We start from the raw sequence: 17486 nt of genomic DNA, 5'->3' as shown, positions 1-17486 counted from the left end.
TTTAGATGCTCCGCGCCACATTTGGGAATTCCAATACTTAATAACACCTTGTTAAAATCAAAAGTTGCAACTGTGTTATTTAATGAGCTAAACATTAAACATTTTCTTTTTTTTTAACAAAGATTAATAACTTATGTAGAAAATGTAGCTGTTTCTCATTGTGAATGTTAATGCATTGATTAAGGTTAACTAATAAAATCTTGTAAAGTGATACATATTAGTCTTTATAATTCATTTGTACTTTAATCTGTTTACTTTTTTTTTTTTACTTTTTACATTTTTTGTGTATTGCTTTATTGTATTTACATGTTCAGTTATTTTTGTTAGAAGAAAAAAGTTATTAAACCTGTTATACTGTATTACGACAACACTTTTTTTTTTTGGTAACTAAATGTCAATATCATGATAATACCATACACTGTGATAAAAGCATTGGCAAATAATCGCAACATGAAAATTTGATATCCCTACTATTCTGAATGTTTACAGAATTCCATCTCTCAGTATCTCAGATCTCCAAGTTGACAGTTTCCCTGGAGCCTAGTTCCAAGCATGCACGGAACTTGATGGAAAGAGCTACCTTTGCACTGGAAACTGAGATACTGATTCTATCCTTTGGTATCAACAATCGAACACAGAGATGTAGACTAACAACAACAAGAGAAATACAGAGAGCTTAGAAGATGGCACGCAGTCGGCTGCCACACACAGAGCTGTATATACCAATCATCAACTTTTCTGAAACTACTGAAGTAGCTGAAGGCAGCTGAAGAACAGCCACACTTGGAGCAGATGAACCAGTACATCTGTGATAATTTTAACTTTATTGTTCCACTGGCCACGGCTCGAATCAAAGTTGACAGTGACTCTATACGCTATGGACCTCAGCTACGGCTAGAGCCATGCTGGAACACTGGGTTCAGAATTTAAACTTCCAGGGCTCATCAACCCAATAGATGGGAGTGACAAACTGATTGTTGATCTCTCTTCTTCTTTCACTTTGACTCCCGAGCAGAGGGCAGTGCTTTTGAAAGGACACTCTCTTTTGTCCAGACAACGCGTGGTTTAAAGACTAAAAGAACTGAGTTGCTAAAATGTTTGCAAACATATCACAGAATAATCAAAGAAAAAAATCAAGAAAAAGCTTCCTTTCACCCATGGATCAGAATGGTCTCCAGCACTAAGGAGGAGGAGGAAGCAGAAGAGGAGAGGAATGGTTCTGCAAAAACTCCACCATCAAACAGAAAAAGAACATTAGAGCAGCAGTCTAGTGAAGCAACACAATGACAAAGAAAAAAGGTATTTGTGACATTCGTGATTTTTTTTTTTTTTACAAAAGCAGCATGCCTGCTCAACCTATCAAAATCTTCACCACCAATCTTCTTCACATCAGCTTCTGTAGGCTTTCTTATGACAGCTGGAAAATGTTTTATTAGTGCATTACCGATAGAGTATGGTTGTCACTGACACTGAAAGCTTGAGCTACAACTCTGTAGGATGTTCCACAGGCAAGCTAAAAAAAAAAAGATGAGCCATTCAGTGGTCTTTTCCCAACTGCAGTGTCTTCCCTTGTGCACAAATTCCCTTTAAATGGATTACCAGAATGGGTAAGGTCCTGTTTATTCTTGTGTATGGTGTTGGGACCTACCCTAAAATAAGAGTAATAGTAATAAAAAATAAATAAATAACAGTTAATTTACACAAAGGTTTGAGTTTTAATTGTATACACAATCCAAATAGGATTAGTACAGTAGTGCTTTGCCTGAAATTAATTTATCTGTGTAACAAACAAACAAACAAATGTTTACAACAAATGTGTTATGTCCACTCCCACTGTAAATTTAACACTTTTAAGATACTATGTGGAGGTGTCAGTGATTTAATAACTCCCAAAACTGAATTTTTTGACACATTTGAAAAGGTTGGGATAGGATATGTCTATTACCTGTTCAAAAGCTTGGGTAAGTGCTATTGCACTTCAATAACGGACATGCCTCCTCTTCGAATGTTTGTGTTCGTCCTCCTCCTCCTCAGAAACAAAATGCAGAGCCGCAAACAGAAATATTCCCAGAACTGGGTCCTTTTTTTTCCCCTTTTTGAGGTGATTTGAGGTAAAACAAAGAGATTTTTAATGGTCCCAATTAAAAAATATATATAGCTGCAAGCAGCGATGATGAGCCCAAGCCATCAGTGCAATCACCACACCGGTGGCATCAGAAAATGGTGCACATCGGGCAGATGCGTAACCTTCTGACAGTCTGGTTTTAAGGGCCTCAAGGCTAGCCCGAACGGAAGAACCCGATACTGGTAAGCTTTGCCCCCCCGAAAGCGAACCCCAGGAACTCCCTGCATTGTGGCAAAATTTTTAGATGAACGTATGCATCGCTTTTCACGGACCAATCTCCTGATTGGATCCGAAAGGACAATCATTGATTGTCAGCATTTTGAACTTAAACGTTCGTAGAAATTGGTTCAGTTCGCAAAGATCTAAAATTGGATGCAGGGAAGGGAAGATGTTCTACGACCTCTACGATATACAGATATGCTTGTTTCGGTTTCACAGTAGTGGATGACGATACACAAAGCGTATCCTGTAGCCCTTTCTACAGTCCTTACGACCCAAGAAGAGATTATTTGGCAGTAGCTTCCACACTGCTAATTTCTCTGAAAGGGACACGAATTGTGACACTTCGTTTTGCTGGGGGGAATGTTAAATGTTTCATGTCCTGAAACACGGCAGGCACAACCGAACATGTAAAATTTCATTGGAGACTGCTGCTCCCCGTAACACCGGTGGTGGTGGAGGTTGTACAGCAGTCACCTAAGGGTGCCAGGAAGGAGCCCCTTCTGTTCTGTTGGAATTTTCCATGGCCCTCCCCGAGGGGACACACCCTTTGTCTTGGGCACAGCCTCAGGACATCTCTTTGGTCGTAATGACCATTCTTAGGTCCGGCTTCATCTCTGGCTGTTGAGTGCTACGAGCTTCTCCCTAGTCTTTACGAGGGGGTGCACAACTGAGCCTCTTGCCTCAGAGAAGCTGGACCGGGCGAGTTCTCTTCAGAGATTGGCCATGAAGAGCGAGGCACGCATCTCTTACAGATTCACTAGACAAGAATAGTAGTAAACTTTCACTTTCAACATGCTTTCTTTTGAATGATGCTGCTTTCGGCAGCATGACACACACACACACACACACACACACATAGTTTTGTAATGTAGTGAAGATTGGGAGACAGTGAGATCAAAATATTTTCATTTTAAATCAAATAATTAGAAAATGCAAAGACCAACGACAACAATAATAAATAAATAAAGTGAAATAGGCAAAAAAGTATGCAAAAAATGTATTATATTAAGAAAATAAAAAAAAAAAGTGGTTTAAGAACAAGTGGAAATAAAGTTTTTAAAGTTTTAAGGGAAAAACAGTGCAATGTAAAAAAAAAAAAAAAGTGAGGTCACAGTACAATGAGTACAGTATCATTAAGCTTTTTGCAGATCTTTAGTAAGTATTGGAGGAGACTGTGTCGTGGCTTGTAGTTCTGTAAAAGAAAAGAGGAAGTCATTAGTGTCTGTTTTGAGAGAAATATTGTAGTAAAGGATTAGTGTAATGAATCAAAGTATATTGGACTGAGAGTGGTTTACTTCCTTGTATGGTATTTGTTTCAAAGTGCTGTAGTAGTAGGTAAAGGCGCAGTTTGTGTGGACATATGTTGGTCTGTGAAAGGAAATGAGAACGTTTAATTGGTATTGTAGAGGAAAAATGTAATGATAAGAAATGTGGAATTGAGGAGTAGTTACCATCTTTGCAAAAGTCTTTGGTAGCAGCAAGTATTTCTGCTGAAGCCAGAGCTTCTGAGAGTTTTGTTTTTGTGTCTTGAAGTTCTGTTCGAAGTGTTGTGACCAGGGGCGTCGCACCTGTGGGGGATGTGGGTGTTTTAACACCCACAGTTTTTCTGCAGTTTTGCACAAACGCCTTACAGCAGTCACTCCTCCGTTTCTCTGGCCGCTCGCTGCAGCTGCCTCCTCTCCCCTCCCTCTCAAACATGACACCGGCTTCGAGTGTGACCGGCTGATGATTGGCTGTTCTGCCTTAAGTCAACTTATGGTTATTTACATCTCCCTTTTCCAGGTACTTTGAATGAGTGTTTATGCTTTCGAGGTTTAAATAAGCTTGATATGTGTTTGGGAAGATGTTTTGTTGACATGTCGAGTGTTTTCTGTATTATATTTTTTGTTTTTTAGACTAATGGTAATTGCTAATTGGGATATTGTTCAGCAGCTAGCTAAATTCGGTTATGTATGTGGCATATAAAGTAACTGTGATGAAGAAGGCAGGGAATTGACGAGGAGGAGGGACAAATTGTCATTGTTAAGCAGTGTATTTATGGGTTTATTGCCAGTGCAATTGATTTTGATATTTTGAGCATTGTTTGTTGATTAGCTGAATACTTTTGTGGATACTTACCTGTTGTGTTTGATTGTACCTGTTGAGGAGAAAAAAGTGAGAAATTATGTCATTGTTTGCATACCTGTTGAAGAACTATGAAAGAAAAGTGTATATTATTTTAATGTTTAAAAACAGTAAATTGTTACATTATTTATACCACCAGAGAAAAAGCTTTGTGTGGGCGTGTTTTTTATATATTTTTTACCCTTTTCAAGGCACAAGTAAGCAAAATTTAGCAGTCTCAGTCACAGTCCTGTCAGACCCATGTCACTATCAAGCTTACCACTGTCTTTTTGTCACGCAGTATCATTAAGATGCAGGAGAAGATTGACACATTTTTCAAGAGAAATCCTGTAAGTGAAGTTGAGAGCTGAAAGTTGAAAAATGTTGACATTAAACAACAGTAGCCTATTACCATTAGATATTGTTTGCATTTATTTCATGATATTACTTTTCAATATTCACTGAGGTTTGCTAGTGCCACAGCTGTAACTGTTTGACCCTATTCCTTTACCACTGTACCCTTGTACTTGTACCCTCTCTCAGTTTCAGAGAGAGCACAGGAAGGTTCACAGGTGAGCAATGAAATTAATGTTACAGTTTGTGAAAGAGGTCTATGAAGGAAGAGAGGCCATGTGTGTGTGTTTGTGTCATGGGTGGTGCTTATTTCCATCCCAGGTGCACGCATGTGTCTGGTGTGTTTATATCAAATTCACAATTTCATTTCAAATGTTTTGATTAGGGTGTATGTGAGGATGTGGCCAGGAGTGAGGAAGACAGAGATGAAGAGGGAGGAAAAGGCAGACACGAAGCGGGCAGACAAGAAGAACAGAGTGAGAGAGAGGTCAGAGAGGATAAGGATGACGATGAAATGGTAGAGAGAGGAGCAGAGAACTCAGACGTGGCTGTTACTCGCCATCAGTTCAGTAAGCCCAATCAACCAGATCCAAAATTAATTGCTAAACAGTCCTTGCCCAAATATACTCTGAGTTTTCAAACTCAGTGGTACCAGAAATTTCCATGGCTCCATGTGAGTCCTGGTGTTGAGGGTGTATTGTGCTTTTAATGCTCCAAAGCCTTTAACTCTGAGACATCACCTCTTGCCAAGAATGCTGATTCAGCATTCATTTCATCTGGGTTTAAAAATTGGAAAAAAGCCCTTGAGCGATTTACTGTGCATGAGAGATCTGATAGTCATAAGACAGCCATAACATCTATGAAGATCGATCAGTACAGGTTCAGCTATCTAGTGTGAGTGTGAAACAGCAAGAGGAAGCAAGGGGATGTCTTCTCAAAATCATTGGTGCTGTGCAGATGTTGGCTAGGCAGGGCTTACCTTTTAGGGGCCATGAATGGGGTGAGGTTCTGAACAGGTTCTGAAGTATAGGACACGAGACGTGTCTGGAAAAGAGCAAGAGGCAGTGTGTTTGAGATATGTTGACAAGGATTTAGTCCCTCGTGAAGAATTTATTGGTCTTTATGAGGTTTCTTTGACAACAGGAGAAAATCTAGCAAAAGTAGTCATGGATGTTTTGCAGCGCCTAAACTTGCCTATCACTGGGTTGTGTGGCCAAGCATACGATGGGGCCGCAAATACAATGGAGCACAGGCCATTATAAGAAAAATACAACCTCTGGCTCCCTATGTTCATTGTGCTGCCCACTGTGTTAACCTAATTACACAGAGGTCCTGTACTGCCTCAATATTTATCCGGAATTCTCTGGATTGGGTCAATGAGTTGGGAGTGTTGTTTGGGCAGTCAGGGAAACTGAAGGACATATTTAAGGGAATTGCAAGGTCTGAGGAGGGTGAGGGTCCATGTCACACTATAAGACCTCTGTGTCCAACAAGGTGGACGGTCCGCACTAGTGCCACCCGCACTGCGCTAAACCAGTACGAGTGCACAATCAAGATGGCAGTGAGTGAGTCTGATGCGGCTAGTAAGGCACAGGGGCTGTATGAGACATTTCAAATGTTGTCCTTGGTCTTGTGTGTGCTTTGGAGATCACAGGGGAGTTGGAGGTTTTGAATATGTCCCTCCAGAGCAGAACACAGACCCTAGATGTTAAGGTGTTAAGGAAAGTTTCAGCAAAAAGAGAAACACAGAGAGTTTTCAGGCTCTTTACACGAAAGCAACAAGGATGTGTGAGACACTCCATCTCACTCCTATTGCCTCTCCTCGTGTCCGTATCCCACCTCAGCGCTTCACAGGTAGTGCTCCTGCACATGTACATGTGTCCCCTTCTGATTACTGCAGGACTGAATTCTACAAAGTTCTGGATGTTGCTGACAGTTTAGAGAAAGATTTGAGCAGGAGGGAATGCAGGTTAAGGCACCTGGAACAAGTTCTCTTAACTGGAAAGATACATGGTGTTGTCCAACAGTACCCAGAAATCAACCCAGACATCCTCAAAGTTCAGCTTGCGTTGTTCAGAATGAAGTACAGCTTCCAGAGGTCCGTGGTCTCTTTGACCAAGTCGAAACAGTTGCCTGACTCCTCCTAGTTGTGCCTGTGTCATCAGCAGAGTCAGAAAGGAGTTTCAGCAGCCTCCGGAGGCTGAAAACATGGCTACGCAGCACCATGACCCAAACCCGCCTCAACAGTGTTGCTGTGTGCCATGTACATAAAGACAAGCTGGACAGGGTAAACAGAAAAAAGATTGCTGAACAGTTTGTCTCCTGTAAGGAGGGCAGAAAGAGCACTTTTGGTTCTTTTAAATGAGAGGTAGTTGGTCATACGTTCATTGGTCAGTTGCTTGTTGTTGTTGGTTGCATTTATATATGTGTATAGTACCACATCCATCCCCCTCACTTTTGAAGAGCTTGCTACGCCCCTGGTTGTGACACATTGCTGGAGAGCCTTGTTGACAGTTTATTTTTCTTTTTGAGAAGAGTTCCATAGACCTATGTCTGTTCCACTGGAAAACACGTTCCTTGTCTGAGGATCAGGATTAGGTACATAATGTGTGTTTTACATTACTATCTACTAACTAAGCTAGCTAAATAAGCTTATTTTAGTCACAATATGTTTAACAGCACCATTTAATAGTAAATATGTTTTATGTCATAGAAATTAGAAAATGTTGTTGTCATTACATAATCAAAACTGACATTTTTTAATCAACAATGATTAAATGTTTCAGAGTGTAAAGCAAAATGCATGTTTTGTTTTCAGACTGAGTTACAAATGTAACCAACAACTGAATCAGATATTTTTTTCTCAACTGCAAATCTAGACAGTTAATACAAATTATTTAAGTTTTGCAAATTGTTATATTTTCTTGTCTTTTGCCAGCACAGAAAAAAAAACTGATTCCTTATTGCAGATTAATAAAACAATTATCACAATTGCTTTATCACAGACAGAAAACATTCATCTGAGAAGAGAGAGTGTCCTAAAGGTCCTTATCTTTTTCCTGGGAGAAAATCCTGAAGACGTTATCAAGGGAGTTCCATTAAAATATATTTGGGGAAAAATTATTAGCGGGTCAGCGCGCGGGGAGCTTATGATAGAAAGACAAAACAACTGGTTTAATGCTGTTTTACTATACTTTTACTATAATAAAACATTATAGTTATATTATAAAATCTTAAAATCTAATCTAATAAAACACCAACATCTTGATCCAACCAGTGACAACCCATAGATGTATTTAACTCTGCTATGGCTCAGCAATTTGTTATAAGAAGTTCTGTAGAAATTAGTCATGTCAGTTCAGTTCTCATTCCAATAGCATCAGTACATCATTTATAATAATGGAGTAAACTAAATTGTACTGAATACAGTGTATTTGTTTGTTTCTAGGAGAGCATCAACCCCTAATTGACATGAGGAAAAAAATCATTGAAAAGTGTTCAGTGTACCTCTCTTTGCAACGGAGGAAGCATTAGGAAAGAGGAGAAGAGAGGAAGTGAAAAGGCACTCAACAGATGTTGGTGAGACTTTATTTCTGGAAATGCTTTAAAGGTCACTCACATTCTAGTTAGCCACAAATGTAAACCTGATTTTAGATAGTGTTTAAATGTGATTAATATCTCCAGCTACTTGTAGGCCTACAGTCCTGTATATTTCACACTAAATTGTGATGCAGCCTGAATCATAATCACACCATGTTCATTTGTTGGCCAGAGGAGAACTGATCCATAAACTAAACATACTTTCTCCCAAGGGTTTTTTCTTTCTCCATGTCACCTGACAGAGTTTGGGTTCCTTGCCGCTTTTGGCGTGCTTATTTGGGGACTAATAATATTCAGCAATATTATTGATCTGACTCCACTGACACTATTGATGAGGACTGAACTGAGCTAGATGATGACACCACTGCTATCTAGATGCACTGAAATTATTTTATATTTGATGATTTTTATACAGTTAATCGAAATTAACTGAGTCAACACTGATTTCAACTGAACAATGACACGTTTTACTGTTTAGAGCTGCTTCACAGCAGATGTGAATTCTGTTTGCATCATTATTTTTCTTTGTATCACTGTAAAGCAGCTTTGAAACAATCTGTATTTTATAAAGCGCTATATAAATAATGGTGACTTGACTTAAATTGGTTCAAATCTTCAAAAAAAAAAAGTGCATGAAACAGGCAACCTGAATAAACACAAAATACAGTTTATTAATGATAACTGTATTTGCCTTTGTTTTATGTTAATTTTCTTAGGAATATCTGACAATATTTAGTGCTGAATATACACAAAAATAGAATAAATCAGGACTTTTTTTTCACAGCACTGTACACCAGCATTTATGTGCAGTAGTGTGACATTAATGTGTGGAAATGGACATTTTATCAGTGTGTGATTGCTATTTTCAGGAAATGCACTGGTAACAACTAAAAAAAGATGACCAAACATAATTCAACAGAAGATGATGGCTGTGGTGAAACAAGCACTCAAATAATGGTGAGCAGTAATCTACTTTATTTAATTGATCTTTTATTAACTATTATCTTTATAGTTTATAATACATAATAACTGCTATTGTATTTCAGAAACTAAGACCAGTGGGAGTGCTGGAGAAATCAAGTGTATAAGTCCTCTGTCGTCTCAGCCATGGAAGAGATCTTCAGACATGAAGAGATCGAGGAGTTAAATGAAGTCAAAGAGCTAAAAGAAGATTTACAATACTAGTGCCATTTCAGTATGAAAACAGAGAGAGAGCTGAGGCAGTGGAAAGGTAATGAAATGTAGTTATAACAGCAATTATTCTCAATGCTTAACATCAGCTCTCAACATTTTTTTTGTGGACTCTTTGATTCTCTCTGATTGACTGCAAGGTGTGCATTAAAACAGTGAATGCAGATAATTACAATCAGTTCCATCGCTATTTTAAATCAATGCACTGCTTGTACTGTAGCACACACATACAGTCAGAACGCTAGATCTAATGACCTGTAACCAAACAAACTCATGAAAATGAACTTAGTTTTAATGCTTCCAGTCAAATTGTACTCCACAAACATTAAAGGGTTAGTTCACCCAAAAATGAAAATTCTGTCATTAATTACTCACCCTCATGTCGTTCCAAACCCATAATACCTTTGTTCATCTTCAAAACACAAATTAAGATATTTTTGATGAAATCTGAGAACTTTCTGACCCCTCTCTATAGGCAGCAACGCAACTTACACATTTAAGTTCCAGAACAGTAGGAAAGACATTGTGAAAGTAATCCATGTGACTCCAGTGGTTTAACCTCAGTTTTGTCTTCTGTCGCATGAACACAACACTCATCTGTTGTGATGCTCTTGTGAATGCACATTACAGATCAATATTTTTGTAAATAAGTGGCAAAGTAGTTTTACTTTAGTTTTTTTGGACACAAACACTCGTGTCGCTTCATAAAATTGAGTTAATACAACTGGAGTCACATGAATTACTTTAACGATGTCTGTCCTACCTATCTGGAACTTGAATGTGTAAGTTGCGTTGCTGTCTATGCAGGGTCAGAAAGCTCTCTGTTTCTTTAAAAATATCTTTGTTTGTGTTCCAAAGAGGAATGAAGGTCTTACGGGGGTGATTAGCCCGTATGTGTAGAGGGTTATGGGTTACACACAGTATTAAATGAAGGGGGCACAATAACTGTGGAACACATATATTCTATATACTGTATTTTAATAATATATTTAAATTATATACTTGTATATTTGTAAATTTATGTTTTTTTCTATTATTATTATTATTATTATTATTTTATTTAAGGTTAGAATTTTGAACGAAAAACCAAAATGATAAAGAGGGCAAATAATTGTGGAGGACTCTGTACAGTATTTAAACATGATTGTGTCTATGCTTTTTCCCAGAAATGCATGTTATTGTGTAGTTGCATGGACTATCAGTGGAGGAACAGAAAGCTCTGAGATTTGATTATAAAGATCTTCATTTGTGTTCGGAAGATGAACGAAAGACTTGCGGGTTTGGAACGATATGAGGGTGAGTTATTGATGACAGAATTTACATTTTTGGGTGAACCAACCTTTTAACTTCTGTTACCTGGAGTGTTCAAAGACATTGTTAATGCTGACCAATATGTCATAAGAAATGAACTGGGAGTAGAATGAATACTTTACACAAACACTTGGTGACATCACAATTCAAGATTTATTTTAAGCATACTAAATATGCCTGTAGTGAAAAGTGTAACTGAAACTTGAGAATTTCTGATAGTTTTTGTTTGTTTTTCCAGACTACATCAAAAATAGTGTTTCCACATCTGAGATGAAGGCAGTCATAAGAACCAAGCGGAACGATGAGGATAAGCTCTTCAAAAAATGAAACCTGTCTGAATAACGAGGGAAGAAATGTGCATGATTGCGTGATTTGTAAATAAACACAAAATAACAGGCTGAGAGTTACACTAAATGCATTTAAAGTTTAAAGAAAAGTAAAATAATTTATTGTTGCATTGTTGTTTGAGACATTCACTGTTGTTTTGTACCTTAATTTATTATATTGCAGATGTGTAAAATAAAACTTGTTGTTCTGAATATTCTGGTTGCATTTCAGTGTTACTGTACAGCATTTTATTAGTATTGCACTTCGGTAGTATTGAATTGTACTTCAGTTGTATTATATATTGCAGTACTACTGCAGGTTTATTGCAGTATAACTGTAGTAATACTTCAGCTGTATTGCAGTAATGCTGTGGTTCTATTGCAATTGTTTGTTAGTAATACTACAGCTCTACTGCAGTTGTATTGCAATAGTACTTCAGATGTATTGCAGTAAAACGGCAATAATGCAGTTTTTCCGTGTCCAAAAAAACTGAATTTTTCTACATGTAACAAAAACTGCAGTATTACTTTTTGTAAGGGATCATCTTCATTCTAAGATAAAAGTGGACATATTGTAATAATTGCTCTGCTTATTAAGAAGCTACAAGGACTAAACAGACAAACAAATGTGTTGTATGTATTATTGAGAGACGAACTGAAATTTTCTGTTTTTTGAATGCTTTATAATTTTGAGTGTTCACATTTCACAAGTTGTATTATGCTTCTGCTACTTCACAGTTCTATAGTTCTTAATTTACACGGTTGAAACACTCAAGTTTAGCTGAGTCACTTGCACTAGAATTTTAGACTGTTCCTTTTGAATATCACATTATAGTGCAATACAGGATTGACATGTCAGATAGAAGTGAAAATACAGTGTTGTCCAGTAAAGAAGCTATTTGTGCAGATCCTACAGCACAAGAAGTTGACGATGCAGAGCAGGCTCTCCCACCACAGCAGGCTAACCTAGCGGAGCATGTTGAAGTGGCTGCACAAGTACAACAACCTCAGGTGGGCGCAGATAATACACAAACATATATCAGAAGAAGCCACGAAAAAGGTAAAACGTTGCAAGACGCTAGACTTAACAATCTGAAAAGAAGCTTTGAACAGAAGTATAGAAGATGGAAGTGTCACATCAATGGTTTGAAAAGAGCCATGAAGAACAATGATGATGCAGATTTGATTTTTGAGGTTGTGAGCACTATTAAGGCGATTCAGTCAGAGGTTGACCATATTTATGGTGACATAAGAAGCCTCACAAGTCCTGAGCCAGAAATTCGGAGAAAAAATTATACTTGTCTTGCCATTACTAGCACTACAAATGAAAAGGCTCAACACTTTCTCAACGGAGATCCTGAGAACATACCTTGGCCCGATTCAGATTCAGTGTTTGAAGCCACTGTGTCCAGCATCATCTCAGCAACTTCCAGTAAGTCAAAGTCTGTTTCTAAGATGTTCAGTCAGTCTTCCCATGATTCCTTGCAGAAAAGACAAGAAGCAGCAGCTGAAGTAGCAGCTACACAAGAGGTGATTAAAATAATGAAGACACAGCATCAATATGAAGAGGAAATCAGGAAACGAGGCAGAAGATGAAAGGTTAACGGCCGAGAGAGAAGCTCAAGAAAGAGAAATAGAAGCGGAAATGCAAGGAAAAGAGCTCAGTTTATCTCAGAAAGTACTATCAGGAAAATAAAGTTGGAAGAGAAGAAAAAGGAAGTAGAACGATTGGAAGAACTAAAAAGAGACAACGCAGCACAAGTGAGGCTACAAGTTTATGCTGAAAGCATCGAAGATGATGAGGGAAAAATGCATTCTGCTCCTCCTCTTCAACAAAAACAAGAAGACTATCTCTCAACCAAACCAACCCTCTTATTCTCCTCAAAGGTTTCCATTCGCTCAAGCTCATGTATCTCAGTCAGATGCATTATCTGCTTCCAATGACGCCTCTAATGACTTTGTGAAGGCTCTTGCTGAAGCTATTACAGCCAATAGGATTCCAATTCCAGAACCTGCTGTTTTCTCAGGAGAACCTCTGAAGTATAATGATTGGAAACTGTCTTTCAGGACATTAACAGATCGCAAGAACTTACTTGCATAGAAAGAAGAGCTTTTCTTGGGCTGGTATGTAAGTGGTCCAGCAAGGACACTTCCTGGTTGGAACAGAAGTGGCTTACATGGCTGCCTGGAACATACTTGAAGACAGGTTTGGCCATCCGTTTGTAGTTGGCAAGTCATACCGCAACAAAATACAGTCATGGCACAAGATTGCTACCAAAGATAGCAAAGACCTCTGGGAATTTGTAGATTTCCTGAGCAGCACTGAATCAGCCATGCCCTATGTTCAAGGTTTGTAAGCTCTGAATGACTGTGTTGAAAATCAAAGGATATCAGCTAAATTGCCAGAGTGGTGGAGTTCACGTTGGATTAGAGCAGTTACTAAATTCCAAGATGAATTCAAAGAATTCCCTGATTTCAAATACTTTGTTGAATTCCTCAACAAGGAAGCTAGAATCGCATGCAATCCTATCACCTCACTGCAAGCAATAAAGCCGGTAGAGCAAGAGAGATTCAAGCAACCTGATCAAGATCACTCCAAGTTTCAACAGAATCGTAATTCAAGCGCTAAGACATTCACTACTAGTTCCAGTGAAAAGACTAGTATCGTGTGTCTTTTGTAAGAGACATGGCCACACTCTTCATAAGTGTCGCAAGATTATGGAAATACCAGTTGAAGAAAGATTGAAATTTGTGCAGTCTGAGAAATTGTGCTTTGGCTGTCTTCAGGCTGGTCATAACTCTAAGGGCTGCACCTCTAGGAGTGTGTGTGAAAAGTATCATCCAACGTGCTTGGATCAGGATCGGGTAAATAAAGACCCAGGACAAAAAGCTAGACTCAATCAAGATCAGTTAAGGGCTAATCAAGACTCTACAGACAGAATAACTGAATCACAGAGGATACAAGAGTCTATACCTGTGACTTCAAACAGAGTGGTTCAAGAAAAGAATGTCACTTATACTTCATCCATCTTTCCAGTATATGTTTTAACTATAGCTGAACCAAGGAAAGCGATTTTAGTGTACACTTTGCTTGATACCCAAAGCGACACCACTTTCGTTTTAAAGGATACTCCTGTGGCTCAGTGGTAAAGCATTGCGTTAGCAGCGCAAAAGGTCGTGGGTTCAATTCCTAGGGAACCCACGACTGATAAAAACATTTATAGCCTGAATGCACTGTAAGTCGCTTTGGATGAAAGCGTCTGCTAAATATGTAAGTGTAAATGGATACAGCTGAAACACTTGATACTAAAGAACCAGTCAAACTCAAGATTTCTACAATAACTTCCAAGACGAAGGTTGTGTCCAGTCACAAATTTAATGGACTACAAGTAAAAGGCATTAAGTCTGAAGTGAGAATCCAACTTCCAACGACCTATACTAGAGACTATATACCTGCAAATAGATCTCTTATACCCACTTGTGAAACTGAAAAGAACTGGTCTCATCTAGAACATCTTGCAGATGAAATGGCTCCTGCACTAGATTGTGAAATAGGTTTGTTAATAGGGTATAATTGTCCTCAAGCCTTACTCCCCAGAGATGTTCTCAGAGGTAACGAAGATCAGCCCTTTGCACAAAGATCTGTGTTAGGCTGGAGTATAATCGGATGCAACCACTATGATGGTGACTACGAAGATGAAATTGGCGTGAGTCATAGGATCATTATGAAGCAAGTTCTACCAGCTGGCGAACCTTCTCACAAGCTCAAGTCTGAAGTCGCAGGAACAAGGTTAAGGAGATGATCACTCCAGCAGAGATATTGAAGGTTTTTGAGTCAGACTTTGTTGAAAGGAATAATGAGGAAGCTTCTGCATTGCAAGAAGACCTACGGTTTCTGGCAAAGTTAAATGAAGGCATTAAGCAACTGCAAGATGGGCACTGCCTTTTAAAGATACCATTGGCTTTTAAAGGTGAAAGACTGGACTTGCCGAACAATAAAGCGTGTGCAGAGCATCGACTCAAATCCTTAGAGAAGCGTTTTAAGAGGGATGAACAATACTTCAAGGACTACCTAGCTTTCATGAAGGACATAATAGCAAGAGGTGATGCTGAAACGGTCCCAGAGATGGAGTTAAGCAATCAACCATCATGATATATCCCTCACCATGGGGTTTATAACCCACAGAAGCCAGGCCAAATTCGCATCGTCTTTGATTGCTCTGCAAGATTTCAGAATACTTCTCTGAATGAGCATCTGCTGACTGGGCCCGACCTCACAAATACCCTAGTTGGAGTCTTGTGTCGCTTCAGCAAAGGGCAGGTAGCCATCATGTGTGATGTGGAGCGTATGTTCCATCAGTTTTATGTTGCCCCAAAGGATCAGGACTACCTCAGGTTCTTGTGGTGGGAAGAAGGCAACATGGAAGCTCCACCATCAGTTTTTCGCATGAAGGTCCACTTGTTTGGAGCTGCTTCCTCGCCTGGCTGTGCAAACTTTGGGCTCAAGTACCTCGCCTCACAAGGTGAAGGCAAGTTTAATCAAGCCACAGTGAAGTTTATACAGCGTCATTTTTATGTTGACGATGGCTTGGCAAGTGTGGATACGGAAGCAGAGGCTATCCAGTTGGTGAAGGAAGCCAGGGATCTCTGCAATACCGGGAAGCTCCACTTGCACAAATTCATCACCAACAGCAAGAGGGTAATCACCACAATCCCGAAGGAGGAATGCACTGAAAATGCAACTTACTTTGACTTGGCCCTAGGAGAACCTAAAATAGAAAGGGTGCTCGGAGTCCATTGGTGCAAAGCTTCAGATGAGTTCCATTTCAGAGTACTAGTAAAGGAAAATCCTTTCACTAGAAGAGGTGTGTTGTCTACAGTTGCTTCCATTTTTGATCCTCTTGGACCTGTCGCTCCCTTCATTTTGGTTGGGAAGAGGACCTTGCAAAGGATGTGTAATGACAAGATAGGCTGGGATGAACCACTTCCTGATGACCTCAGGCCGCATTGGGAAGCTTGGCTATGAGACCTCCATAATCTGTCCTCAGTAAAGTTACTGCGTTGTTATGTGCCATCAGCGTTCAAAGATGTCCAGCAATATGAGTTACACCATTTTGCTGATGCCAGCGTGTCAGGCTATGGGGCATGTTCATACCTCAGAACTATGACCAAGTCTGGTGAAGTACACTGTACTCTCGTTATGGGTAAAGCAAGAGTTGCCCCAACAAAGGTAACAACAATTCTAAGATTGGAGCTCTCAGCTGCAGTTGTAGCCACAAGAACTGGTGATCTGCTCAAAAGAGAACTAGAATTGAATGGTATCTGTGAATACTACTGGACCGATTCCAAGGTTGTCCTTGGTTATATTAACAACGATGCAGGACGGTTCCACGTATTTGTAGTCAACAGAATTCAGCAGATCAGGACAAGCACTGAGCCTAGTCAGTGAAGATATGTTGCTTCAGATCAAAACCCAGCTGACCATGCCTCTCGTGGGCTTACTGTGAAGGAACTGGTTTACCGGTCCAAGTTTTCTCTGGCAAAGAGAACTTCCTAAGGAAGACATTAAGGTAGGAGAGGTTGATGAGGGAGACCCAGAAATCAAAAGGGCACAGGTTCTTACAACCAAGGTAAAGGAAGAGATGTCTCTGTTGGATCGCTTGGAAAGGTTTTCGGATTGGAAGAGGGCAGTGAAAGCCATAGCTAGACTCAAACGTTGTGCGAGGAGTGTGAAGGGTTTGGTAGAAAGATCTAACGAAGTCACAACACTTGAAGAAAGGAAGGATGCTGAGCAATTCATAATTCGTACAGTTCAAGAGGGAAGCGTTTGGCGATGAAATCAAATCTCTAAGACAAGGAAAAGAAGTTTATTCAAATCAGTCCAATAAGCTGTATAAGTTAAAGGGCATATTGCAGGTTAGAGACCCCAGTGAGTCGATGTATAGAAAAATAATGTAGGAACTAGATTGTCTGTAAAATAAACTCTAAAATACGCTATTAAGGCTTCTGGAGTCGTTTTTGTGAGAGAATTTTACTTCTGCATCTGAAAACCGCCAAAACCGGAAGTGACGCATCAAAAGGGAGAGCGGTCCATTTTAAACCATTAGAAAACAATGGATCGCAATGACAGCTCGAATGCTGAGGAAATTTTAAATGTTTATTTACACTCGTATGATGGACCACAGATACAATTATGAGCCTGCTATGTGGCCAAGAGACCAGGGACAGGCCAGGATCAGACAGAACAACGGTCA

At 39.3% G+C, this 17486-nt stretch overlaps 1 long non-coding RNA gene across 5 annotated transcripts; it reads left to right on the top strand.

Annotated features, from left to right (window-relative positions):
- The first annotated feature begins 3701 nt into the window (after nucleotides 1-3701).
- LOC131537257 (uncharacterized) lies at nucleotides 3702-11736 on the top strand. Of its 5 annotated transcripts, XR_009270213.1 has the most exons (7): nucleotides 3702-4129; nucleotides 7340-7402; nucleotides 7810-8383; nucleotides 9274-9361; nucleotides 9451-9635; nucleotides 10762-10891; nucleotides 11145-11736. It is a non-coding gene; the product is annotated as an uncharacterized LOC131537257 (long non-coding RNA). The 5 variants fall into 5 exon arrangements; XR_009270214.1 differs by lacking the exon at nucleotides 7340-7402; XR_009270215.1 differs by lacking the exon at nucleotides 7340-7402 and having other exon boundaries at nucleotides 3950-4129; nucleotides 8253-8383; nucleotides 11145-11734.
- Nucleotides 11737-17486: the final 5750 nt, after the last annotated feature.

The sequence above is a fragment of the Onychostoma macrolepis genome, chromosome 03 (genome assembly GCF_012432095.1).
Source record: "Onychostoma macrolepis isolate SWU-2019 chromosome 03, ASM1243209v1, whole genome shotgun sequence".
NCBI classification, from domain to species: Eukaryota; Metazoa; Chordata; class Actinopteri; order Cypriniformes; family Cyprinidae; genus Onychostoma; species Onychostoma macrolepis.
The sequence above is the reverse complement of the archived record's forward strand: the minus strand, read 5'-3'. Positions and strand labels throughout refer to the sequence as shown.